The sequence below is a fragment of the Poromitra crassiceps genome (assembly GCF_964638095.1).
Source record: "Poromitra crassiceps genome assembly, chromosome: 16".
Classification (NCBI taxonomy): domain Eukaryota; kingdom Metazoa; phylum Chordata; class Actinopteri; order Beryciformes; family Melamphaidae; genus Poromitra; species Poromitra crassiceps.
The window spans coordinates 20,980,587-21,008,516 of NC_139645.1; the positions used below are offsets into that span (position 1 = coordinate 20,980,587).

At 44.8% G+C, this 27,930-nt stretch overlaps 2 protein-coding genes and 1 pseudogene across 3 annotated transcripts in view; 1 reads left to right on the forward strand and 2 right to left on the reverse strand.

Annotated features, from left to right (window-relative positions):
- The window catches only part of LOC310791099 (protein NLRC3-like), a 20,285-nt pseudogene extending 4,405 nt beyond the window's left edge, over positions 1–15,880 (reverse strand). The window contains exons 1-8 of the transcript in view: positions 15,864–15,880; positions 15,617–15,739; positions 14,537–14,635; positions 12,731–12,966; positions 10,849–12,640; positions 7,259–7,432; positions 5,753–5,926; positions 3,394–3,567 (exon numbers count right to left, since the gene is read on the reverse strand). The product of the transcript in view is annotated as a protein NLRC3-like (transcript). The remainder of the gene's footprint in view (positions 1–3,393; positions 3,568–5,752; positions 5,927–7,258; positions 7,433–10,848; positions 12,641–12,730; positions 12,967–14,536; positions 14,636–15,616; positions 15,740–15,863) is intronic.
- LOC310791506 (uncharacterized protein) overlaps positions 1–25,203 on the reverse strand; it is a gene marked incomplete at its 3' end in the record, with an annotated part of 56,998 nt that extends 31,795 nt beyond the window's left edge. Inside the window, exon 1 of the mRNA XM_083653182.1 lies at positions 25,158–25,203. The remainder of the gene's footprint in view (positions 1–25,157) is intronic.
- Positions 1–27,930, forward strand: part of LOC310791316 (tubulin polymerization-promoting protein family member 3-like) — a gene marked incomplete at its 3' end in the record, with an annotated part of 516,176 nt that overhangs the window by 460,612 nt on the left and 27,634 nt on the right. The window lies entirely within an intron of this gene.

The following is a 27,930-nucleotide window of genomic DNA, read 5'->3' on the forward strand; positions in this document are numbered from 1 at the left end:
GTACATTTTTGTTGTTTGCAATTTTTTTTTTTTTTTTTTTTTTTTTTACTCAAAAAAGTATCGAAAAAGGTACCGTTTTTGGTACCGTACCGATCGATTCAAATGTGAACGGTACCCAACCCTACCCCCCCACCCCCCCCACCCCACACACACAACCCACCCCACCCCCCGACACGCATGCACACACACCACCAAACACACACCACCCACACACACCCCCCCCCCACACACACACACACACACACAAACAACCCACCCCCCCACACACACACACATGCACACACCCACCAACCCCCTCACACACACACACGCACACACACCACCGACATACACACACCACCCACCCCCCCACACACACACACACCACCCACCCCCCCACACGCATGCACACACACCACCAACACACCCCCCCCCCCCACACACACACACATGCACACACACACCACCCACACACACACACCACCCACCCCCCCACACACGCACGCACACACACACACCCACCCCCCACACATGCAACACACACACACACACACATACACAACCCACCCACCCCCCACACGCATGCACACACACCACCAACACACACACCACCCACCTCCCCCCGACACCCCCCCCCCCCCACACACACACACACAACCCCCCCCCCCCACACACACACACACAAACACCCACCCCCCCACACATGCACGCATGCACACACACACCACCCATCTCCCCCACACACACCCCCCCCCCACCACACACACACACACAACCCCCCCTCACACACACACACCACACACCCCCCACACACGCACGCACACACACACCACCCACCCCCCCACACATGCACCCCCCCCCCCCCCACACACACACACACAACCCACCCACCCCCCGACACGCATGCACACACACCACCAACACACCCCCCCCCCCCCACACACACACACATGCACACACACACCACCCACACACACACACCACCCACCCCCCCACACACGCACGCACACACACACACCCACCCCCCCACACATGCAACACACACACACACACACATACACAACCCACCCACACCCCACACGCATGCACAACACAAACCACCAACACACACACCACCCACCTCCCCCCGACACCCCCCCCCCCCACACACACACACACACAACCCCCCCCCCCACACACACACACACAAAACACCCACCCCCCCACACATGCACGCATGCACACACACACCACCCATCTCCCCCACACACACCCCCCCCCCACCACACACACACACACAACCCCCCCTCACACACACACACCACACACCCCCCACACACGCACGCACACACACACCACCCACCCCCCCACACATGCACCCCCCCCCCCACACACACACACACAACCCACCCACCCCCCGACACGCATGCACACACACCACCCACCCCCCCACACGCATGCACACACACCACCAACACACCCCCCCCCCCCACACACACACACATGCACACACACACCACCCACACACACACACCACCCACCCCCCCACACACGCACGCACACACACACACCCACCCCCCCACACATGCAACACACACACACACACACATACACAACCCACCCACCCCCCCCACACGCATGCACACACACCACCAACACACACACCACCCCCACCTCCCCCGACACCCCCCCCCCCCCCCACACCACACACACAACCCCCCCCCCCCACACACACACACACAAACACCCACCCCCCACACATGCACGCATGCACACACACACCACCCATCTCCCCCACACACACCCCCCCCCCACCACACACACACACACAACCCCCCCTCACACACACACACCACACACCCCCCACACACGCACGCACACACACACCACCCACCCCCCCACACATGCACCCCCCCCCCCACACACACACACACAACCCACCCACCCCCGACACGCATGCACACACACCACCAACACACCCCCCCCCCCCACACACACACACATGCACACACACACCACCCACACACACACACCACCACACCCCCCCACACACGCACGCCACACACACACACCCACCCCCCCACACATGCAACACACACACACACACACATACACAACCCACCCACCCCCCACACGCATGCACACACACCACCAACACACACACCACCCACCCTCCCCCCGACACCCCCCCCCCCCACACACACACACACAACCCCCCCCCCCCCCACACACACACACAAAACACCCACCCCCCCACACATGCACGCATGCACACACACACCACCCATCTCCCCCACACACACCCCCCCCCCCACCACACCACACACACAACCCCCCCTCACACACACACACCACACACCCCCCACACACGCACCGCACACACACACCACCCACCCCCCCAACACATGCACCCCCCCCCCCACACACACACACACAACCCACCCACCCCCCGACACGCATGCACACACACCACCAAAACACACACACACCCACTCCCCCCCCCCCACACACACCACACACACACAAACAACCCACCCCCCCCCACACACACACATGCACACACACAACACCCCACCCCCCCACACATGCACGCACGCACACGCACACACACCACCCACACCCCTCACACACACACACGCACACACACCACCGACATACACACACCACCCACCCCCCCACACACGCACGCGCACCCCCCCCCCCCCCACACACACACACACACACACACACACACACACACACACCTCATTCATTCACATTCACGCCCCTTTTTCAGAGGTATTTCCAGGGGGGACGTCTTATACCAATACGGTAAATATTAAGAGATTAGAAATGATCAACTTGCTCTCTTGTGTGTCTCATGTGCGTGCGTGCGTGCGTGCGTGCGTGTGTGTGTGTGTGTGTGTGTGCGTGCGTGCGTGCGTGCGTGCGTGCGTGTGTATGTGTGTGTGGCATGCCGGGCAGTTCACAAGCAAGCAATATTGCCAAAGCATGTAAGAATAACAATAGGAGGTGAAAAGTATACAGAAAAACCTGGACACAAATAGCACTCCACCAATGACACATATATTTAATTAAAGGGGGGGAAATAAGAATATAGTGAAATATCATAACTATTTCTGTAGATATCATCCTGTACTGTACTGAGAAATGTGATATTGTTACATCAAAGTGACAAGTTCTTTACTTTAGGTTTCAACAACAGAGGCAGTAAGGAGAGGAGATCATGAAATATTCTCTCAGAGGATAGAAACTAATCTTAGTTCAAATTGGCTAAGTGGTGTCTGAGGCTCAGTCATGATTGTGATGTTGGTATCTCAGCTGCTTTGGAAACACAACAGGACACTCCTACAGAGGTCAGTTATCTTCACTGACATTGATGTGCAACAGAATTTAAATGGTGGTCTGTTGAACAGTTGTATCAGTAATACTGACCTGAGAGTTTCCAGTCTGCAGTGTGGACTCTCCATGGCAGCATAGAGCAGTTTCACTCCAGAGTCCTCTAAGTCATTCTTAGTCAGGTCCAGCAGTCTCAGACTGGAGGACTGGGAGCTGAGAACTGAGGCCAGAGCTTCACAGCTTCTCTCTGACAGCTTACAGTCACTCAGCCTTAATGGATATGAAAAGATAAGGACATTTTATTATTTTAGCATTTCAGTCACACAACTCACGCAACAGATGATTGAGAATGAAAATATAGATACAGAGTTCAGTATGGTGTCTAGGCTCTGATCCTGTCACTCCCTGCAGTGTACACCTAGCTAGCCAAAGACAGCAGGGAGTGATGATGGTGAACTTCACGTCAAAGCCACCTTAGACACAGAGCCAGACACCAGCTAGTCATGTCCACCATGTGGCCTCACTGATAGCACAAATACAAGCTAGCATCTTAGGATCAAGCTAGGTAGAATAGAATAGAATAGCCTTTATTGTCATTGCACAGTTCCCCATACAACGAAATTAAGAGTGCTTCAGCTGACAGTGCATTAAAATCAGATGTAAATAATTAAAAAACATTTAAGAAAAACAACAACAACAACAACAACAACATTAAGAACAGATAAGTACACTTGACACCTAGACGGGGGAAAAAAAAAAAAAAAAAAAAAGTAATTGTAACATTATGTGGAACCTCCATGTGTGGACTGGGCACCAGCCTCTGTGTGGCCATTCTCCTAGTAGGCACCATTGTCCATCGAGGGAATATAGTATCTATTGTAGAGCCTGACCCATACTGGATTTTTGGCTAACCCATACCGATATTGGGGAGTAAAAAAATGCAGATATCGATATATCGGCCAATATTCTCCAGAACCATACAGAACAGTAGAACCGCCTATGTTATGTGTGGTGTGCCAGCTTACCTAGGTAGTGGCCTAGGTAGTGACCTAGCTATCTATGACAGCCTACCACTTAAATGCAACACTGCATTTGCATTTGAAGCGTGTGAGTTCAGCAGCTGCAGAGCGCCCTCTGGTGAACATACTGTATATATGCATACAGTATCTTGAATAATGTTATATTAATATTCTACTCTAATACTCTATTCTTCATGTATCTATCCTGAATGCCTGCTATCAGTGAGGTGCCACAGCAGGTGAAAGCCCAGCTTCTCAATAAGAGACTGTCACAATAGCTGTATGATGAGAAATCCAGCAGACCACCTCAACCTCTGATGGAAGGACAGGTTGTCAGGTTGCAGATCCCACAAGGTTACAACCAGACAGGGATGGTGAAGGAGGTTCACGTAGAGCCCAGATGTTACCTCATCCACTAGAAAGCTCTACAGGAGGAATGGCCGACACATTGTGCCTGTAGCCGAGCCCTCCCCAGCACAGCTCCACCCAAGTGACACTGACCACCCGGATACTGGACTTAACTCAAAACAGAACAACACTGTCACAAGTGAAAGGTGAGGACTTTTGGACACTGGACAACCCAAGTGTGAAGCTCCTGGACCTGACTTATCCTCAAACATGACAGGACATTTATACAGGACACTTTCAGGTCATGTCAGTAGGCCAATTCCTAAATACAAGGACTCTGTCCAGTTGTCAGTTTAAGACACACACACACACACACACACACACACACACACACACACACACACACACACACACACACACACACACACACACACACACACACACACACACACACACACACACACACACACACATCTGAGTCATTCACATTCACGCCCCCTTTTTCAGAGGTATTTCCAGGGGGGTGCGTCTTATATTCGGACCAATACGGTAAGTATTAAAAAATATGTTTTATCAACTTCAGCTGTTTATTTTCTGTCTTGCTCTCTTCCTGTGTGTGTGTGTGTGTGTGTGTGTGTGTGTGTGTGTGTGTGTGTGTGTGTGTGTGTGTGTGTGTGTGTGTGTGTGTGGTGTGTGTGCCACCAATGCCACATACATTTAATTAAAGGGGGGAAAATAAGAATATAGTGAAATACCATATACTGTGATATTTCTGTAGATATCATCCTGTACTGTACTGAGAAATGTGATATTGTTACATCAAAGTGACAAGTTCTTTACTTTAGGTTTCAACAACAGAGGCAGTAAGGAGAGGAGATCATGAAATATTCTCTCAGAGGATAGAAACTAATCTTAGTTCAAATTGGCTAAGTGGTGTCTGAGGCTCAGTCATGATTGTGATGTTGGTATCTCAGCTGCTTTGGAAACACAACAGGACACTCCTACAGAGGTCAGTTATCTTCACTGACATTGATGTGCAACAGAATTTAAATGTTGGTCTGTTGAACAGTTGTATCAGTAATACTGACCTGAGAGTTTCCAGTCTGCAGTGTGGACTCTCCATGGCAGCATAGAGCAGTTTCACTCCAGAGTCCTCTAAGTCATTCTTACTCAGGTCCAGCAGTCTCAGACTGGAGGACTGGGAGCTGAGAACTGAGGCCAGAGCTTCACAGCTTCTCTCTGACAGCTTACAGTCACTCAGCCTTAATGGATATGAAAAGATAAGGACATTTTATTCTTTTATCATTTCAGTCACACAACTCACGTAACAGTTGATTGAGAATGAAAATATAGATACAGAGTTCAGTATGGTGTCCAGGCTCTGATCCTGTCACTCCCTGCAGTGTAGACCTAGCTAGCCAAAGACAGCAGGGAGTGATGATGGTGAACTTCACACCAAAGCCACCTTAGACAGAAGATGATACTGAATCCTAAGCCTAAGTCCCTCGGGAAGCTTTTCCAGACAGTCTAAAGGTGCTCTTATACTCCAGCAAGCTCCGTGGGGGTGGGGCCCCACGAGTCACCGTGCAGACCCCGCGCTGGGGCTGATGCCATTATACTCAGAAAGTGATCAGCATGTATTGTACAATGGAGAACAGCCCGTGAAAAGTCGCAATGAAACGCTATTATGTGCAGTACTGAGTGCGCTTTCACTCTCAAACGACCGCACATCAGCACATGAAGGAATCACCAAACTTGTTTTTACTGAAAGCCGTTTTACTTCTCAGCCCTGATTGCCTACTCTGTGCTGCTTTTAATCTCTCTCAATAATGCTCTCAACACAACACATTTACTTGGTGAAATGACTAAAAACGAACAGTTGCAAATATAAGTTTATAGCCTACCACATGGGTCAAGAAATGTGGCGAAAACACAGCTCAGTGTTCAGGGTTCAGTGGCTTGAAAGCGGCCATGTTTGGAGAGAAGCCGTGCGTTGCTCGCGCTGTGAGAAAAAAAATCAGGCACAAGGCGAGCGCCCGACAGAGGTAGCGAATAACCACGGCCAACAAATTTACGTCATTTGACGCGCCCGGCCCTCGCTCCACCCCCGCGCCCTTCACGGCAGGGTGAGCATAATTTAGCCTTAAGAGCCCTAATGGCCTGATGGAGCCCTTGAGTCTAGACAAGGAAAGTCAGACAGATCCAAACATCTCAGCTTGCTCACAACTCATTAAGAACTACTGTATGAGGTCTACAGTGTAATTCAGGACAAAACTACTTTAAATGTGCTCAGTAAAATTGTAACATGAATTAACTGATAACCAGTAGAGGGATGACAAATTGTGGATATCATGACGTTACCTGACTACTGGTTCAAATCATAGTTGCTGTTGCTCTATTCTGAACCAGCTGAAGATGTCAAAGCATGAGGCTTGAGGTCAATTGCTGTGTATGACTTATTTTTTTTTATCAGCATCTGAGATGTGAAACTTGCAGGTTCAACCTTTACAGAGTCAGAGATACTGACCTGTTTTGAGAGCACAGACCTTAGTTTGGAGAAATGTGTCAAATCAACAGACATAAACTGATCTTACTTGAGAGTCTCCAGTCGACAGTGTGGACTCTCAAGTCCAGCAGACAGCAGCTTCACTGCTGAATCTGACATCTTGTTCTCACTCAGGTCCAGCTCTCTCAGATGGGAGGGGTTGGACTTCAGAGCTGAGGCCAGGACTTCACAGTGAGTCTCTGAGAGTCCACAGCCAGAAAGTCTGTGATCACAGATTTAATGTAAGATTAGTTATTATAAGCAGAGATGAGATTAAGCATACCAATCAAAACATACACAGCATACTAATACTACCACCACCAGTAGTATTAGTACTAATGATAATAATGACAATAATTTGCATTATAGAATTTGAAGTTTCAACTAGAACGACCGCAACGCGGACGTATGCCTCCGCCATTAGTTCATTCTTGAGTCCAAATCGCCATTTAGGCAAATTGGAAGAAATTCCGTCAAGGCGCTCCTGTGATGTTGCGTTACAGAGCTTGGAAATTGGGTGTGTGAGAGGTCACAGTGACCTTGAACTTTGACCACCAAAATGTAATCAGTTCATCCTTGAGTCCAAGTCGATGTTTGAGACAAGTTTGATTAAATTCTGTCAAGGCATTCCTGAGATATCGCGTTAACAAGCTTGAAAATGGCGTTCGAGAGCTCACCTTGACCTTTGACCACCAAAATCTAATCAGATCATCCTTGAGTCTAAGGCGATGTTTGAGGCAAATTTGATGAAATTCCGTCAAGGCATTCGTGAGATATCGCGTTAACAAGCTGGAAAATGGCGTTTGAGAGGTCACAGGGACCTTGACCTTTGACCTTTGACCAGCAAAATCTAATCAGTTCATCCTTGAGTCCAAGTCGATGTTTGAGACAAGTTTGATTAAATTCCGTCACGGCATTCCTGAGATATCACGTTAACAAGCTTGAAAATGGCGTTCGAGAGGTCACAGTCAAATGGTAGCAAGTCCAGACCTGCTCTGTTGCCCTTGGTGGTTGAAAGCTGAAGCGTTCCTGAATGGCTGGGGAGGAAAAGAGGGACAGACCGACCGACAGACCGACAAAGCCTCCTGTAGGCCGACCCCCTGGGTCTGGCAATAATGACAGACACAAAGGGCCCTATTCTCCCACAGGCCTTCGGCGCTAAAACGGGCCTTAAACGCAAAAAAACGTGCCTTGCGCCTGTTTCGGGAAAATAGCAATAGGCTTTAGGCTGCCAAATGCGCTTTAGGCCGAATGGGCGTGGCGGAGTCCCTGAATGCGCCAAAGTGGGCGTGTCGGCGCTAAATACCGGCGTACTCGTATCTTCCAGCCATCTTCCGACCTGGCCTACTTTTAGCGCTTTGCGCTTTTGAAAAGCAGGCCTATTCAGTCCTCTGTCACCCTTCTCTGTGTCACTCTCTCCCTCTCTCCTACTGACAGGAGCAGGCATTGGTGTGCGTTTACCAGTTTATTGTGAAATAAATCCTTCCGCGTTGAGTTACTGTCACAAGCCTGTGTGACAACGCTTCCAGCCTGGGTAAAACAACTCCGTCCGTACCGCTTTGAGGCTGCAGGCAGTCTGACAGGCACAATACGACTGTCTCTCTCTGACTGCCTGTGAATGCCCCAGCATGCAATTGGGTACTAAATTTCGCTACTAAATAGCAACCAAATGAGGCGAAATAGATATAAAAGGTCGATCTAAAATAATGTGTAATGGTAACACAGCCTGCAATTGTAGAACATTTCAATATTGGACCAAATAAATCATCGAAATTAAAACACCACCCTAAGTGAAACATATATGTCCTCCTGGGCCTATATATATCCTTTGTCGATTTAACGTCATTTAGATAAGTGTCAGCGGAACGCGCTTCAGAACGCGCATGTGCTATACTGTGATGTCCGGCCCAACTTCACATTTAGTTTTACAATAAAAACACATTTATGCAATGACTTTACATAATGTAGGGTATATTTATGTGCATCATTCTACCTGCAGCAGGGGAGAGAAAACGATATCGTTCTGAACAAACTTTCACCAATATAAAATTAATCTCATCATATAGGGATAGGCTATATTTTTGTAGCTGATGCCTTTAGAACATTATTTTCACTTTGATCTTGCTATAGTGTAGCGTATTTACATGCTTGCAGTATTGAAACTGTAGTTAGATTGGTTTGAGAAGCATAATAATATGGAATAATAGCCTATATATGGAGATAGACAGACCGGATGAAGGGAGGGGGGGGCGGCGGAGCCCTTGGCTTTGTCTGGTTTTACCGGATTTGTCCAGGAATTGGAGCTTAAAAGGCAAGCGTGTGTCTCTTCCCTGCAATTCTCCAATGAGCGGACAATGCATAATTTTACGCTTAAAAGGCGTGGTTATAATGGTTGAGGCTGAGTTTAGCGCCGATACCAAGATATCAAGTGCGCCTTTCCACGCCCACTGCTTTGCGCTGCGGCTGGCGCTCGGCCTAGAAACTGCGCCGCTGCAACGATAGAGCCCAAAATATTTGTGAAGGTTTTGAGCTATAACATTAAATTCAGACTCTCCTGGATGTATTTCCCACTTTGTTGGCTCGTTCATGTGAGCTCTACTCTCATTCCAATATTTCCAACATGATTTGAAGACGTGAATCTTTCATAGACATTTGCACCAATAAAGAGGTTAAAGAATGAAACACAAGTAACGGCTGATCTGTTGACTGGTCTGACTGGTAACTGTGATGAAACACCACCTTTAGGTGTGCTATAATAAGCATATACTGTCGTGAACTATTGCTTAATTGAATTATCCCTCAACCCCCCCTCGTGTGTGTGTGTGTGTGTGTGTGTGTGTGTGTGTGTGTGTGTGTGTGTGTGTGTGTGTGTGTGTGTGTGTGTGTGTGTGTGTGTGTGTGTGTGACAGCAGTGGCTGCCTGGTGGGCAGAGTTATGTGAACACAGTGAATAAATGCTACTATTGTACATTTAAACATGTTTCTGATGTCCACAATGAGCCTCGTTATTAAAATCTTTAATCAACCTGTTTGCTGTTGCTTGTCCTTTGATCTGTGTCTCATCTCATCTCTTTTCTTTTTCTCTCTCTCGTTCTCCACATGTCACCTGACCTGCTCACCAGAACTTTACTCTGTGCTCAGCTCCATAAGAGTAATGTTATGTATGTGATTAAAGATAAGATACTAATAATGTTAATGTGAACATGATGCAGTGATATTGTCGCACCGAGAACCTCTGCCCACCAGGCAGCCACTGCTGTCACACACACACACACACACACACACACACACACACACACACACACACACACACACAGTCCGACTGCCACCCCGCATCGCGCATCCGGCGATCTCAACGGGTGACGATAGGATGACAAATTTAGGTCAAGATTGTCCAACACTACAGTAACAGTAATGCCTTACTTTTACTCTGTTACAAGAAAAAGTAACATGATTACAGTAGCACATTACTTTGTAATGTGTTACGCCCAACACTGTATACCACTGCTATGTAGAACAGCACTTTTATACTGCGTTATGTTGAAGCAACTACATACTGTATCTTTATTGTAGTTCTTATGGCATCAGGTGTGAATATAACTACACTGTAGATAATGTTAATATTCACTCCCGTACTAACCGAGCCTTCCTGCAGTTCCTCACAGCTGGGATCAGTCTGATTCGTCCCTCGATTGATGTGTTGTACGCCTTCAGGTCCAACACATCCAGAACCTCCTCTGACATCATCAGCATGTAGGCCAGAGCTGAGCAGTGGATCTCAGAGAGTTTACTCTCTGATCTGTTCTCTGACTTCAGGAACTTTTGGATCTCCTGATGTATTGAGTGGTCGTTCATCTCCATCAAACAGTGGAAGATGTTGATGCTTCTGTCAGGAGATATATCGGAATAGCTAATCTTCTTCAGCTGGCTGATGGCTGTCTGGATGCTGTCTGGACTGCTCTCTGTCTCACCCAGCAGGCCTCCTAAGAGACTCTGGTTGGACTCCAGTGAGAGCCCATGAAGGAAGCGGACAAAAAGGTCCAGGTGGCCATTTTTACTCTTCAGGGCTTTGACCAAGGCTTTCTTCAGGAAGACATCCAGGGAGTATTTTCCCAGGAATTTGTCCAGTACATTTATCTTATCGCTGTTTGTGTAACAGTGGAACATGTAGACTGCAGCAAGAAACTCCTGAATGCTCAGATGAACAAAGCAGTAGACCGTCTTCTGGAAGAGCACACACTCTCTTTTGAAGATCTCTGTGCACACACCTGAGAACACGGAGGCCTCTCTGACATCAAGACCACACTCCTCCAGCTCTTCTTGGTAGAACAGGAGGTTGCCTGTCTCCAGATGATCAAACGCCAGCTTCCCCAGCTTGAGAAGAACTTCCCTTTCAGTCTCCATCAGCTGCTGTTGACTCATCTCATGGCTCTCATCATACTTCTGCTTCTTCCTCTCTGTCTGAACCAGCAGGAAGTGTGAGTACATCTCAGTCAGGGTCTTGGGCAGCTCTCCTCTCTGGTCTGTAGTCAACATGTGCTCCAGAACTGTGGCAGTGATCCAACAGAAGACTGGGATGTGGCACATGATGTGGAGGGTCCTGGATGCCTTTATGTGTGAGATGATTCTGCTGGGCAGCTCCTCATCAGTGGATCTCCTCCTGAAGTACTCCTCCTTCTGGAGATCAGTGAACCCTCGTACTTCTGTCACCCTGTCAACACATGTAGGATGGATCTGATTGGCTGCTGCAGGTCTGGAAGTTATCCAGAGGAGAGCCAAGGGAAGCAGATTCCCCTTGATGAGGTTTGTCAACAGCACATCTACTGATGATACCTGTGTGACATCAGACACCACCTCATTGTTGTGGAAATCCAATGGAAGTCTGCTTTCATCCAGGCCATCAAAGATGAACACAACTTTACAGACAGAGAGCTTCTCTGCTGTGACCCTCTGTAAGGTTGGATGGAAAACATGGAGCAGCATGAGAAGACTGTACCGCTCATCTCTGATCAAGTTCAGCTCCCGGAACGAAAGCGGAATCACAAGAGTGACGTCTAGATTTTCCCGGGCCTCTGCCCAGTCCAGAGTGAACTTCTGCACTGAGAAGGTTTTTCCAATGCCGGCCACGCCCTGCGTCAGAACTACTCTGATGTGTGTCTCTTGGTCAGGTAAGGGTTTAAAGATGTCATGGCACTTGATCTGAGTGTCATGGAGAGTCTCCATCTTGGATGCTCTCTCCAGCTGCCACACCTCATGTTGGGTATTAACCTCTTCACTCTGTCCCACTGTGATGTAGAGTGCAGTGTAGATCCTATTGAGGGGAGTTCCAATTCCTGCTTCAGCTGTTCCTTCTGTTCCTTCTGTCACAAATTCACATCTCATTATCATAATGATCTTATGCTCATCTAAAACCTCCTGCCAAACACTGTCCACTGGAAGAGAAGAAAGAGTAAACAAGTGTTTAACAAAACATGCTGTTGTTTGCTGGTTTTAGAAATGGTGAGAACAGTAGACAATCTTACATTGTGCAATGCTGGTTTGACTGTGTGTCTGCAGTCCAGATCTTGTTTTGGACCTTTTTCTACACTGGGGACATGTGGAGTCTCCTGATGAACCGGACTGGGCCCAGTATGAGGTGATGCACTGTCTGCAGAACCTGTGTCCACAGCTGGTAGAGACTGGATCCCTCAGGACCCAATGACACAATGCACAGCAGGACAGCTGCTGCTTCAGATCACCTGGACTCCTCTTCCTCGCTCTGTGGGGATGAACACAATTCATGATAACTGATGACTGCTATCATCATGTAGTTTCCACTAAAAACCTTGTGTTTAAATTGTAAATTAAAGGACACGATTCGTCAAACTATCTAGATCAGGGGTGTCAAACTCATTTTAGTTCACGGGCCACATACAACCCAATAGGGCTCAAATGGGCTTAAATCACTGCATCATAACCTATCCATATTATTCCTAGATATTGTTTCTCAGTGTTGTTATTGTGAACACACTGAGAGGGGAGGGGAGGGGCTGAATGAATGCAGGAGAAAAGCACTGTATGCAGATTAAGGCGGCGTTCACACAGGACGTGTGTGAACGCTTTGAAATCATGTTGAGAGCGCTTCCATTGCACACAAAACACAGTGCACGGAGTGGTTTGTTGTGCTGTGTTTTGTTTACCCCTGCAGTCGCACACAATGGCACCACAACTAGTTTATTTCAGACTAAGGTCTTTACAGGCGAGGAGACATCTGGCCTGCTGCTCCTCCTCCACATGTGCTGACAGACACACATATACTGTAGCCTACATCATCAGTGTGCCCTGCAGCCTGGATGTCATCTGCTGAAACACTCCGTACCGCATGGGCAACGTGAATAAGTGTTACGCCAACTTCGCCAGCCTGGGGAATGCATTAGACTATAACTACATTTTAATCTTGTCGGTTACTTCAGTTAATGATCGAATAATGAGCATTCGTTGACAGTCAGGGGGAAATATAATTTTCACGATCCATAATTTATAGTTCAAATATTCATACACACTCCACCAGAGGGGCAAGTGGTGGACAGATGACTTTAACCTGACCAAAGTCCAACTACATGAAGAAGGCTGTCATTTACAGGGCTATCGTGTGATGGAACAGTCGTCCAGGTGATGTTCGTTTGACCACCAAAATCTAATCAGTTCATCCTTGAGTCCAAATGGAAGTTTTAGCCAAATGTGACGAAATTCAGTCAAGGCGTTCTTGAGATGTCACGCTAACGAGCTTGAAAATGGCGTGTGAGGTCACAGTGACCTTGACCTTTGACCACCAAAATGTAATCAGTTCATCCTTGAGTCCAAGTGGACGTTTGAGCCAAATGTAACGAAATTGTCAAGGCGTTCCTGAGATATCGTGTTAACGAGCTAGGAAATGGCATTTGTGAGGTCACAGTGACCTTGAACTTTGACCTTTGCCCACCAAAATCGAATCAGTTCAGCCTCCAGCTCGGAGGCATAATGATAAAACCCTACACTATAACGATGCCAAATTAAAATTCTAATCATACATGAGAGAAACTAATTCAAAGACAACCAGCTGGAACACTCTCCACCACTAAACTGCATGTTAAGATGTCCACTGCAGATCAGTAAATCTTTATAGTGAAATCAGTTCAGCACACAGATGTGTGAATAGTATAAATTCCAAAACGCAACTTCTCAGGTCTTTTGCTGCAAAACTAGTTTTGCTTCAGGAATACAATCCTCTGTGTAATGTAACAGTAAAGGAAAGTAAATCCTCAGTTGATATTGCATCAGGTAGGCTTACAGTATAACAGTCCTCTTACCTTGTGTCTGAAGGTCCAGGTTCTTTACTGAAGTTTAGAGGAGGACCCATAGACCAGTCACTCTTCATAGACAGACAGCTGGGTACTGGAGACTCTGCTCTGCTGAGATTTGTGCGATTTTGACAATGTTGACAATTGAAAGACAAGGACAAGGACTATTTTCTGAAAAGCTGCAATATTGTACATATTCTGTAAACCCATATTGTTTTCATTTTACAATATTTTTCCTCATTGTTATATCAATGAATGATACATGTAGTTTAAAGGGTTTTTTCTATATTTTTATACATTTCATATATATAATTTTAAATATGTATTCGAGGAATGTTCATGCTTTATTGACAGAGATAGTGAGAGAGGGAGACAGGAATGGGAGAGACAGAGAGAGACAGAGAGACAGAGACAGAGAGAGAGAGAGAGAGAGGGGGGGGGGGAGAGAGAGAGAGGAGGACATGCAGCATTGTGTCTTCATCCTCAGTTCATGATATTCCATCAGGCAGCCTCACAGTCTAACAGTCCTCTTACCTTGTGTCTGAAGGTCCAGGTTCTTTACTGAAGTTTGGAGCAGATCCCATAGACCAGTCACTCTTCATAGACAGACAGCTGGGTACTGGAGACTCTGCTCTGCTGAGATTTGTGCCATTTTGACAATGTTGACAATTGAAAGACAAGGACTACTTTCTGAAAAGCTGCACTATTGTACATATGCTGTAAAGCCATATTGTTTTCATTTTCCAATATTTTTCCTCATTGTTATATCGATAAGTGATACATGATGTAGTTTGAGGGTTTTTTAATATAATTTTATACATTTCATAATATAATTTTAAAGATGTATTCTAGGAATGTTCATGCTTTATTGACAGAGATAGTGAGAGAGGGAGACAGGAATGGGAGAGACAGAGAGAGAGAGAGAGAGAGAGAGAGAGAGAGAGAGAGGCGAGAGAGAGAGGAGGGAGAGACAGAGACAAAGAGAGAGAGAGAGAGAGAGAGAGAGAGAGGAGGACATGCAGCATTTTGTCTTCATCCTCAGTTAATGATATTGCATAAGGTAGGCTTACAGTATAACAGTCCTCTCACCTTGTGTCTGATGGTCCAGGTTCTTTACTGAAGTTTGGAGGAGGACCCATAGACCGGTCACTCTTCATAGACAGACAGCTGGGTACTGCAGACTCTGCTCTCTGACTGTGGTGCTGCCCTCTGCTGGAAACACAAATGTTTGATACATATATAATATATCATTAATTATAATAATAATAATAATAATTATTATAATATATCAATATATCATTAGTTCTAGTAAAGACAGAGAACATTCTTTCTGCACCTCTGCAAAGCAGACATGAAGAGAAATGTACAAAGCAATGAGTGAGGGTTAATTCTAGGGCTGGGCGATAAAACGATCCTCGATAATTTTCACGAAAAAAACGACCACGATAACGATGATAAATTTATGAGCTGTAATTTCGATAAAATATTTTCAGTGTTGCGTTCAAAACCCCTCAGAAACATGACCGCAGCTTAGCACAGCAATGCTTATTGTGAATAACGTGTCGTTTTTGGGGGGTATTTGAAGGCAACACTGAGTGGAACCAATGGCATCAATGGAAAACAAACCATGTGATGCACGCGTTTGCGGAAGAATCCCTTTCTCTGCTCAGAGCCTCGCAGTCGGCTGGCTGGCTCTTACTAACCAGTTAGAGCCTGGCCCGGCAAAACAAGAGTAACATGAACAGATGGAATTAAAATATGTCAGGCCGTGGATTTGTACACAGGAGATAAAGCTGCAGCAGACAGTAGTTCTGGTTATGGGTAGCGGTAGCTGGCTGTCATGAATGGTATCAAATTAGCATCTACATCGCGTTAGCTAACGCTAACTTTAGCTTACGCGCTAACGTTAATATCTTCATACTGGACAATCTTGCTAACATTATGCTATCTGTTACACCATCTATAGCAGCTATCCGAATAGCATTACACATCTATGGTTTAAACAGTCTTTGCTTCCTTTATCAAAGCAACAGCAGCTAACTATAGCTGCATATCAACACCTAGCCTTGGACCAAGACAATTATAATAAGCTGAAAATGCAAATGGATCAAGTTACATTAAAAAGCCATAAGTGAATAGTATGGACAAACAGATGACTAAATAAAGGGTTATCATTTAATGACAACAATAGCCAATGAGCTGCATTGAGCCTCTCTCATGAGAATACTTTGAATAGAATTCAACTTAATTGTAACCGGTCAGAGATTAATAGAGTCGTATCGAATACATTCTATATCGCTCTGCATTGAATTTTAATTGTGCCCCTAAAATTCTTCATGTGCTTTTTATGTGCAATTAGCATTATTGATAAATTTATATTGTGATAAATATCGACATCGATCGATATAAGAAAACATATCGTGATAAAAAAAATTGCCATATGGCCCAGGCCTAGTTGATGGAGAATTTCGGTCCTCCACGGTCCTCATTTCCAGCTTAAAATATGATGTTTTCTACCCACAAATACTTTTGGGTTCATTCGGATCCCCACAGAAGATTTGTCGCACCGAGTACACTCCTCAAACACTCAAACAGGCTAGAACGAGAGCCTGCGGGGCATGCTGCACACGCTCTGTAAATGACACTTTTTCGGTCACATCGCGGTTCATTCTGGTTGTAAATATAATTATTTAGCTAATAGCTAGAAGCTAAGCTAACAACAACAAAAGAGTCGGCTCCGATCTGCCCCGGATGCGGTTAGGGCCAATCCCAATTCCTATCTTAACCCTCAATCTTAACCCTCAGTCTCAAAAATGCGCACTCCCGCGAAGTGCTGGTGCTGTCCCGATTCTCAGTGTGTTGAGTTAAGGGTGAAGTTTAAGGGCTGTATGGCCCTTACTTTTGAGATTTTCCAGGACCACCCTTGGCAGTGAGTGCGATCCCAGAATCCCTTGCGTGTGATCAGCTAGATCCATTCAGATGGAAGATGGCGGCGAAAGGAGGAAAAAAGCAGCCGTACAAAGTTAAGTATTTCCTTGTTAATAGAGATGTAAAAATTACGATAACCATTGTATTAGCTTAGTTTAATGTCATTTTATGGATTTCCGTTTTGGAATCCTAACAACAATTGTTGTTGCTAACTATCGATAGTCAGTAACCGTGCTGGTGCGGTCAAGCCATATTATTATTATATTATATTATAACATTGTTAACGTTGTTACGAAATGCCATAATTCTCGGTGGTAATGTCGTTGTTGAGTTGTTTTTATCAAGATACAGCCTACGTGTAATGTTTGCACGGACATTTTCGTAAGATGACCGGGCTAGTGTTATCTCCCAGGCTACGCACCACAAAACAAGTGGGGGCTAGAATGACCGTGCTTTCCGACGTGAGGGCTGGCTTGACTGCAGTGTTTATCTAATGATAGATCGTTAGATAAAAAGCATGGGAGATAACTGCAAACTATTATCACATGAACACGGTAGTCAGTAGTTACAACATCCAGCAGTGCCGATAACATGTTTCGGTTTAACTGGTGACCGTGTTAACTCGGCTACGTTGCAATGTTAGCAATGTTATAATATAATATAATAATAATAATATGGCTTGACCGCACCAGCACGGCTACTGACTATCGATAGTTAGCAACAACAAATGTGTTAGGCTCCAAAACGGAAATCCATAAAATGACATTTAAACTAAGATAATACAATGGTTATCGTAATTTCTACATCTATATTATCAAGGAAATATTTGTAGGGATGCTTTTTTCCTCTTCTTTTGAATTGACAGACTGGACGGGAGCTTTGGCATATTGCTGCCCCCCACAGTCTGAAGACGTATCTGCCTTTAAGGGCTGTCCCATTTTAAAGTCGCAAGAGAGAGCTGTCGCTCGCTGGTGATGAACAAACTCTAAATATCACAGCATGTGTTTGAAGCAGGCTGCAAAAACAATCCTCCTGGTTCTAATCATACATTTTGCATGAGACCAGTGTTGCTAACTTAGCGCTTTCTGCTCTATATTTAGCTACTTTAATTCCAAAATGCTTCTAGCGCCTTTATTTCCAAAATGCTCCTAGCGCCAAATCTGGCTACTTGTTCAGACCAGGGGAAGCAATGTACATGTTGGATTGAATGGATTTTGCCCTTTGCTGAGTTTTCTCTCTCTCTCCTCATCTCTGCCTGTCTGACACACACACACACACACACACACACACACACACACACACACACACACACACACACACACACACACACACACACACACACACACACACACACACACACACACACACACACACACACACACACACACACACACACACACACAGCGCTTCAGTACAGCCCCTTTCCTCCACTGAGAGAGCAGCAGGATAGGGTTTAGTAAACCCAGTACTTGTTTACAGGGTTTACTTGTTTACTTTACAACCGTACAGTCAATAATTACAACAGCTACGCCGAGGTGTGTTTTTTAAGCATAATTTGATTATGCAAATTAGCATGTGACGTTATTTAGCGCCATCTAGTGCCTTTGCTTGGAAAAGAGTTGGCAACACTGCACGAGACCGTGACTTTCTAAAGCAGTGCTGCCAATTAGGTGGCTTTTCAGACCCTCCTGGTGACGCAAGGAAGCCTGCGCCAATTAAAGCTGCATTCAGCGATGTTTTAGTGTTAAAATATGTCTAAAACAGCTATATATTCCACTATTGATGGTATCTGGTGTCTGACATTATCACCGCAGAGCATCTCATTCTCTAGAATCAGCTGTGAAAGATGTTGGCGTCCATAGCTCTGACCTAACCAAATCTAACTGACATCACTTGTGAACACAAAACAAAGAACACTTCTGATATAATATGATATGAGTGTTTTAGTATCACTCAACAAATAAAGGCTTTGATAGAAGTAAAAGCGTATGGCTGCTTAGTCTGCAGATAAAACACAATGACAAAAGACATAGTAATTTACACTCTTATTCAGGGATGCATAATGCACTGTTGTGCAAGTTCACACTTCACAAGAGCTCAAAGTTCAGCTCATTGGACCAACTTCAGATGTTGTCGTCACTGGTCGGATGACGATCTTCTGCATGTTTTTAGTGGGGGGTTATGTACGGAGGAACCCCCTAGGGGGTACGGGGAGAACATGCAAACTCCATGCAAACATGCAAACATGCAAACTCCAGTGCCTACTGCCCACCTGAAGATATGGGGGGTCACAAGATATGGGGGGTCACAACTCCAGCTCTAGCTTTTAACACACAATAGCTTTTCAACACATCTTTCAAAAGATGATTTAAAGATGATTGTAAAAGTCAGGGGCTTTAGCCAAAGCTTCACGGTGCAATAGAGCTGACATTTGTTTTGTATCACATGTATTTTTATTTGATTTTAAACATGGCATATCTTCTTACAAAAATGAATTGGTTGTATCACTTGTAACATCATTCCCTCCCTCCCCTCCTATGAACTCTGAGCCACCGTGATATATAAAAACAGTAATGGTAGTTTGCAAACCACGAAAACATAAATATTGAACATAAATGATACATTATTTGTATATTTATCCACATACATTCACATGCTTAATTGCTTACATATATGTCTGGATATCATTTGAGTCTACAAATAAGTGGAGAGGAAAAAAAACAGTGTGCAGTCTCACTTAGTAAATGTCAATGTGACAAAGTCAGGTTATCAGGATTTAATTTCAAGAACGCAATAAACAAATCCCATATTTGATGAAAAATATGACTTTTGTGTTTGATTATGTATGTAAGCCTTTCCATCGCTAAGCACGAAGAAAGCAGCTGATCCACAGCTTCAAAGGGACCACAAACATGTTTCCAGTGTCTGGCAATAAGATGTTTTACATGTAATAAACATAGGTTAACCAACTTACTTTCATGAGTTCTTAGGCCAATATATGTGGTTTACATATGTTTACTGTTTTCAATAATGAAGACTACTTCTCTAGTTAATGTCTGATTAACCATCCCATTCACTGTCTGGGATATAGGGTTACATTTATTGCAGGAGATATTATGTTCTTATAAGCCATTTATATTTGGGGCCAGTTCTATTGAAGTGAATGAGGCAAGACACAGCCCTCCTGAGTCCTGGCATAACATTTTGTAATTTTATAAATGTGATATATAACGCACACACACACACACACGCACGCACGCACGCACGCACGCACACACACACACACACACACACACACACACACACACACACACACACAGACAGACAGACAGATGAATGGATAGATAGATAGATAGATAGATAGATAGATAGATAGATAGATAGATAGATAGATAGATAGTTTTTATTATCAAGATCGACTTTTATTATTGAAAGTAAAAAATATTTTATTTTTTGTCTCTTTAAGAGCGAAACTTAATTAACGCTGCGCGTTAATTAAACTGTGACGTTTATTTGAACATCACAGCAGCAGCAGGTAACAGGTAAACATGTCAAAGTGTGCACTTATTGACATTTGGAGGTAGCAGGCAAACTCTTCTTCTTCTTTTTAAACAAAGTGCAAGTATGAGCCTCCCTGCATTCCACAAACTAACGTTGCACGTCCGCATTTGTAATAAGATCGATGTGCGAGCATAGCCGTGGCAAGTACTTTTAATTGGTGACACGTCTTATCCTTCTTCTGCTAGAACCGCCCAACTCTTCCTTTGATTGGGTTAGGTTAGTGTCCTCTAGTAAGAGAGTTGCGTCAGCGGAGGACCAAAATGTGAGACTCATTAGCCAATGAACAGCCAGGAATGGGTCTCGCGCTACTTTTGCATGCTAAAATAAAGCTGATAATGTACAATTTGATTCAAGGGATGAAAACACCTTTCAAAGTACAACACAAACTGTCTATTTTGCTGCAACTCGACAGTGCTGCTTTTTTTACTCAAGAGTTCCACTTTCTACTTCCTGGAAAAAAACTGGTCCATTGGAGTGAATGGAGATGTCGGAACTCTTCTATTATACGGCTCTGGGTTAGGTTTAGGCATGAGGAGTGACGATTGGTTAGTTTAGGTTAGTAAGCCAATCAAAGGCAGAATAGGGCGGGTCATGCTGTTGGGAGTTTTCTGAAACGGGAGTGGAGGGGATTGACTGAATGGACTGGAGGTATAACGCAGTGAAAGCTCTGGAGAGATTGAAGTCGGCAAAACGGTTAATTGCAGTTAATTAATTTTAACCGGTTACGTTATTAACGGCAGTTAACCGACTTTTGGTTAACTGTTTACATCCCTAACCAGAATATATTACAAATCTGTGCACATGGTTTACTAATCAAGGGGCACGGTTTAGGTGGAAAAGTAAAGCCGTGCCCACTGAGCTACCATATTGTTTTTGTAGCAGGCGACCCATAGGGGGCTCCACAGTTCTCCTTATTGCACTATGTTTATAAAGTAATAATGCTGCTGTGTGTGCAATATTCACTCCTTCAGCACATCAATGTGTCAATTGCTTTCGTCATTGTTCCTGTCATCTTGTCAATGTACAGGTTTGATAGAGAACTAGTGAAATAACTGGTGCCCTCATACATGAGTTTGCATCCCTGACATGAGGAAAATCCTCTGGTGTAGAGTAGAGAGAGAGAGAGAGAGAGAGAGAGAGAGAGAGAGAGAGAGAGAGAGAGAGAGAGAGAGAGAGAGAGAGAGGACATGCAGCATTGTGTCTTCATCCTCAGTTAATGATATTGCATCAGGTAGGCTTACAGTATAACAGTCCTCTTACCTTGTGTCTGAAGGCCCAGGTTCATTACTGAAGTCTGGAGGATCATTTTTAGACCAGTCACTCTTCATAGACAGACAGCTGGGTACTGGAGACTCTGCTCTCTGCCTGTGGTGCTGACCTCTGGAAACACAAATGTTTGATACATATATAATATATCATTAATTATAATAATAATAATAATAATAATAATAATAATAATAATAATAATAATAATAATAATAATAATAATAATAATATATCAATATTTAGTTCTAGTAAAGACAGAGAACATTGTTTCTGCACCTCTGCAAAGCAGACATGAAGAGAAATGTACAAAGCAATGAGTGAGGGTTAGTTCCAATGCTTCAATTCACTGCAGTGTTGCCCCTATATACATTCTGGAGCTCTGGAAATATGGCCGCTGCTGCTGCTGCTGCTGCTGTGTGTTTTGGGGGGGTCGGGGTAGAGGAGAAGAGGTGACAATTCAGAATAAAAGACACGCTCGTGCTGTCGCTCGCTGGTGATGAACAAACTCTAAATATCACAGCATGTGTTTGAAGCAGGCTGCAAAAGGAGAAGTACTCAGGGAGAAGATACAGGGTTCCGAAAGCACGCACAAATCGCTTGAGGAACAGTTTCTTCCCGCAGGCCACGAGACTCCTTAACATACACAAATAGTGTAGTAGCCGCACTGTACCGTACTGTAGCTGCTACCATTACGTATGTCTAACGTTTAATTGTATGTTTAATAAGGAATATGCTATTTGCACCTGTATGTCAAATACGCCGAATTTAAAATGCAGAGTTTAATTGTATGTTTAATAAGGAATATGTTATTTGCACCTGTATGTCAAATACGCAGAATTTAAAATGTTTAAGCACGTCTAAAGTATGCACACGACATGTGCACCTATGTGCAGTGAATATGCCACTGTCTCTGACTTGTCTTATCACTATACTGCCTTATTGCTTGTTGTGTCTCTTGTTGTTTTTGCACTCATATGCCCTGTTATATTTGTACTATGTTGTAAACGGAGTCCACAGCACAAGAATTTCACACGTGATACTTGTACCATGGAGTGACAATAAAAATTTTGAATCTTGAATCTTGAAAAACAATCCTACATTTTGCACGAGACCAGTGTTGCTAACTTAACGCTTTCTGCTCTATATTTAGCTACTTACCAGACCCCCCTAGGCTAGCGCCTTTATTTCCAAAATGCACCTAGCGCCAAATCTGGCTACTTGTTCTGACCAGGTGAAGCAGTGTTGAATTGAACGGATTTTGCATTTAAATTGGTGTGGCTGCTGCTGGGTTTTCTCTCTCTCTCTCTCCTCATCTCTGCCTGTCTGACACACACAGCGCTTCAGTGGAGCCGCTCTCGCTTTTTCACCATACATGAGTTTGCATCCCTGACATGAGGAAAATCCTCTGGTGTAAAGTAGAGAGAGAGAGAGAGAGAGAGAGAGAGAGAGAGAGAGAGAGAGAGAGAGAGAGAGAGAGAGAGAGAGAGAGAGAGAGAGAGTGGGACGTACTGAGCTGCAGGAATCACAGTGTTTATGCGAGACAGACTTTTAATTGCATTTTTCAATGTAGACGACATCAGAGATTTATTTCAGAAAGCAATTCTCCACCCCATGAAAAAACCTTCAACGCATTATTTATGTGACAACATGGAGTGGCCATGTGCCAAAAAGTGAGCGCCTGTTTTTACACATCGCCCAAAAGCCGGCCAGTCAAATAGCGGTCGCAGTGACGTTAAACGGTGGAAAAGGCGATTTTACAAGTGGCATTCAAGTCATATCTGACTAGTTTTCAATTCAGTTCTCCCCACAAAAGTGATCTCTCGTATATACAGTATAGCCATGGGATCAGCAGCCTTTTTGATATAAAGTGTCACTTTTAAATGTGCTTGTCAATCAGAGTTCCACACCAACATTAATGACTCACAAATCAAAATGTGAATGTCCAACAGATCTGTAATGTTATTCCATCCAAAATCAGGACTTTGAAATAAAAGCATTCTAGAAGATACACAGCACGGTCTCTCTCTGTCTTCCCCGCTGCCATTTTTTATCTGCTGTCTGCAACCAATCAGAGGCAGAGTAGAGTGGGTCACTACCGTAAATATCCTACATAACGTGCCGCGCAACTGCAAATGTCTGAAATGGTAATTTGGCACTTCAACATCAAAAATCAATAAAAAATAAATTTCACACTTGCTACTGTGCGCTGCCGTGCCACTGGTTACCCCTTTGTGTGCCAGAGGTGGCACCTGTGCCATAGGTTGCTGACCCCTGATATAGCCTAATGCAACACTATAATGTTCTTGTTGCATTTTATTCTGGCCATAGGGTTAGAAAACGATGTGCCAAATGCGCCTGTTTGCACATCATGCAAAAAAAACTTCAAATAGTGATCACGTTAACATTTAAACGCTTGAAAATGTGATTTTACAAGTGGGATTCAATCATATCCAACCCGCTTTCAATGTAATTCTCCCCGCAAAAGTAATGTCTCGAATATATAGAATCAGTGGCGAACCGTGCCTATCAGAACCTTCTATGCGGTAACCGGTTCGCCACTATATACAATATAACAGAAGCAATCCATCCTCAACACACCTAACATCATCAACACCCCCACACGCTCGCTCAGTCAGTCCATGCTTTGGACATGAGCCTGATACCTTCTAAACAAGAGGCGCTCTGCGAGCGACACGGACACGGTACTTTGGGCTTGGATCTGTAAGATCTGTGTTCACGCTCACAACGGACAATTGTGTCTATACATACAGCCCATCCAAGTGATGTGTGGATCTGTTCAGGAGTTCACTGCAGGTTTAGAAAGGGCATGCAACATTTTGTCATCAGACAGGGTACAGTATAACAGTGCTCTCACCTTGTGTCTGAAGGTCCAGGTTCTTTACTGAAGTATGGAGGATCACCTTTAGACCAGTCACTCTTCATAGACACACAGCTGGGAACTGGAGACTCTGCTCTCTGTCTGTGGTACTGAACTCTGGAAACACAAATGTTTCATACATATCATCTTTAGTTCTAGTGAAGACAGAAAACTATCCTGCAATGTTGCACATCGTCCGTTTTTCGGCACATCTGGAGTTTTTGATGACATGGCCTTTTGATGAGTGTCCAGGATGCCAGATCTCCTCATTTGTTATATACAAACAATACGTGTAGTAGTTTGATATTTAATAATTTAATAAATGTAATAATTTTCATAATTATATATGTATATGAAGTTCTAACGGAAGTTCAGTCAGGAAGACTATGATCTGCACTTTGCTCTTCCTCAGTTCACTCCTTATTTCTCCACCCCTTCAAATCTGCTCACATGCTCAAAATAGCCTGTCAACTTCCGGGCTTCAATTGACCTATCGCTAAGCCACGCCCCGAACGCAGACGAGCCAATCACAGCACGTGCAGCTCTACAATACACTCGGACATTCTCAGCTTAGAGCTCCATAGAGAAGCACTAGAAAACGCGAGTTTCCTCTGGTTTTATGCAAACTCCACACAGAAAGGCCCTTTCGACGACCCCACCCGGGCGGTGGCCACTCAAGGACATGTGGACGGGCACGCATTCCTTCAGCGTTCACAGCATCCCAGGTGAGAATCGAACCCAGGACCTTCTAGCTGTGAGGCGACAGCTCTACCACTGAGCCACCATGCCCCCAAATGGGGGTTATGGGGTTTTATACATTTATAAGTTGAAAAAATGGTTAAACGATGTGCATGGGGGTAAATGCAACATAACAAGGTATCCTGGGAGGCCAGGCAATTGATAATATTAAACTAGTAAACATAGATCCACTCACATCCACAATGCTACTGTTTTGGAGTTAAATCTGCAATCGTGGTGACAGCGAGATGAGTTTTCTCCCTCATTTGGCTTCCATGATCCAAAAGGTATCATAAAATCATCTTGGTATTCAGAAAGTCGGCAAAATAAAATGTTGAATTACGCGAGTTTCCAGTCATTACGTTATGCCAACCCGTTCTCACTCCGAGCGCGTAGCATATTGACGCTTTGTCCCGTCCCTTGTGCGTCGCTTGTTACTAACATGGTACCCTTGAGCGACACATGAAACGACTTGGGCTTTCCGACTAAACTCAATGCAAACCCATGGAAGTAATCTTTGACGCTTATGGCAACTGCTCCCCCATTAGCCTAACTGCTCTCCCATTAGCCTAACTGCTCCCCCGTTAGTCAAGTGCTCCCCCATTAGGGTCTGGAGGAGCTAACCTCTCCCAGACCCTAACGCTGAACCTAACCTCTCCCACCCCCCATGCCTAAACCTAACCTCCCCCAGACCCTAACCCTAACCTCTCCCACCCCCATGCCTAAACCTAACCTCCCCCAGACCCTAAAGCTTGGTTCACACCGACGACCCAAGCCTTGCCTATGCCTTGCCTTTACCCACGCTTTTTAATAGGCGTCCGTTTTAGTCAACGAGGCTGTGTACACCGGCCGCCTGAGCGTGAACCCTGCGTGTACCCACGCCTTGCCTGTGCCTTGCCGATTTTATCGAATAGGCGTGAGTTCTATTTTGAAGCCGACAAGGCGCGTGCAGGCAGGCTTTTCTGTCAAGCCATGAAAGAAAAACGCGACAATATCCGTGAGAAATGGCAAATTCAACTGAATTTCAAAATAAAATGAAGTTACAACTAGGGATGCATCGTTTATAAATTTTGATGTACGATTATAGTCTGAGAAAAAACCACGATTATCACGGTTTCACGATTATTGTTATGGACGTATAAAAATCACATGAGCATTCTTTAAATAGAGGTTTTATTGTATTTCCCCCACAATCTTAACAGTTGCTGCCTTCGGATTAAAAAAAGAAGAAAGAAAGGGCAGATGTACTCAGATGTGGCTCTGACCTAATCAAATCTAACTGACATCACTATTGTGAACATAAAACAAACAACATTTCTGATATATGATTGTTTTAGTAAAGTGTATCACTCAATAGTCAATACAAAAAATATTTTATTATTATTTTATAGAAGCGAAAGTCTATAGCTGCTTAGTCTGCAGAAAAAACACAAAAGGCATAGTAACTTATTGGCATCTTACTGGCAACTAAATGGGCCGTCTGAATTTTGCATTGGGGTCAGTTCTATTGAAGTGATGATGGGGCAGGCATGGAAAGCCTCACTATAAGCCATCATGTGTCGTTTCACTTTTTACTGGAAAATGCTCCCTCTAGATTAAAGAAAGGACACTCTGTGGTGTTGACTGGTGTTTGTTATGTAAATGTGCGCATTTGTTTTCGTTGTCTCAGTCAGATCATGACTGCCAAGCAGCTAGCTACGTTAGCTTCACGTTATTAGGCCTACATGTAACGTTAGCGGGTTGCTTTTGGAGTTGACACAAACCCTTGATGTTTCTTTTTGTGTAAAGCATGAGGTTCTCTATGGTTTACGCCAGCTCTGGGAGCATGAAGTGCTTTAAATGCGGGGATGTTTGGTCACAACGAGCTCGAGGACCGCTGCCTGTTGAACTATGTACGCTAGGCCATGGCCAGCTAGCTAACATTAGCCACAACAGCTAACGTTAACGTCATTGACTGTATGTTAACGGTAAACAAATCCGCTGCCTCCTCCCCATGTTTGGTTTAACGTAACACCAGCTCAGACTTTCCCCT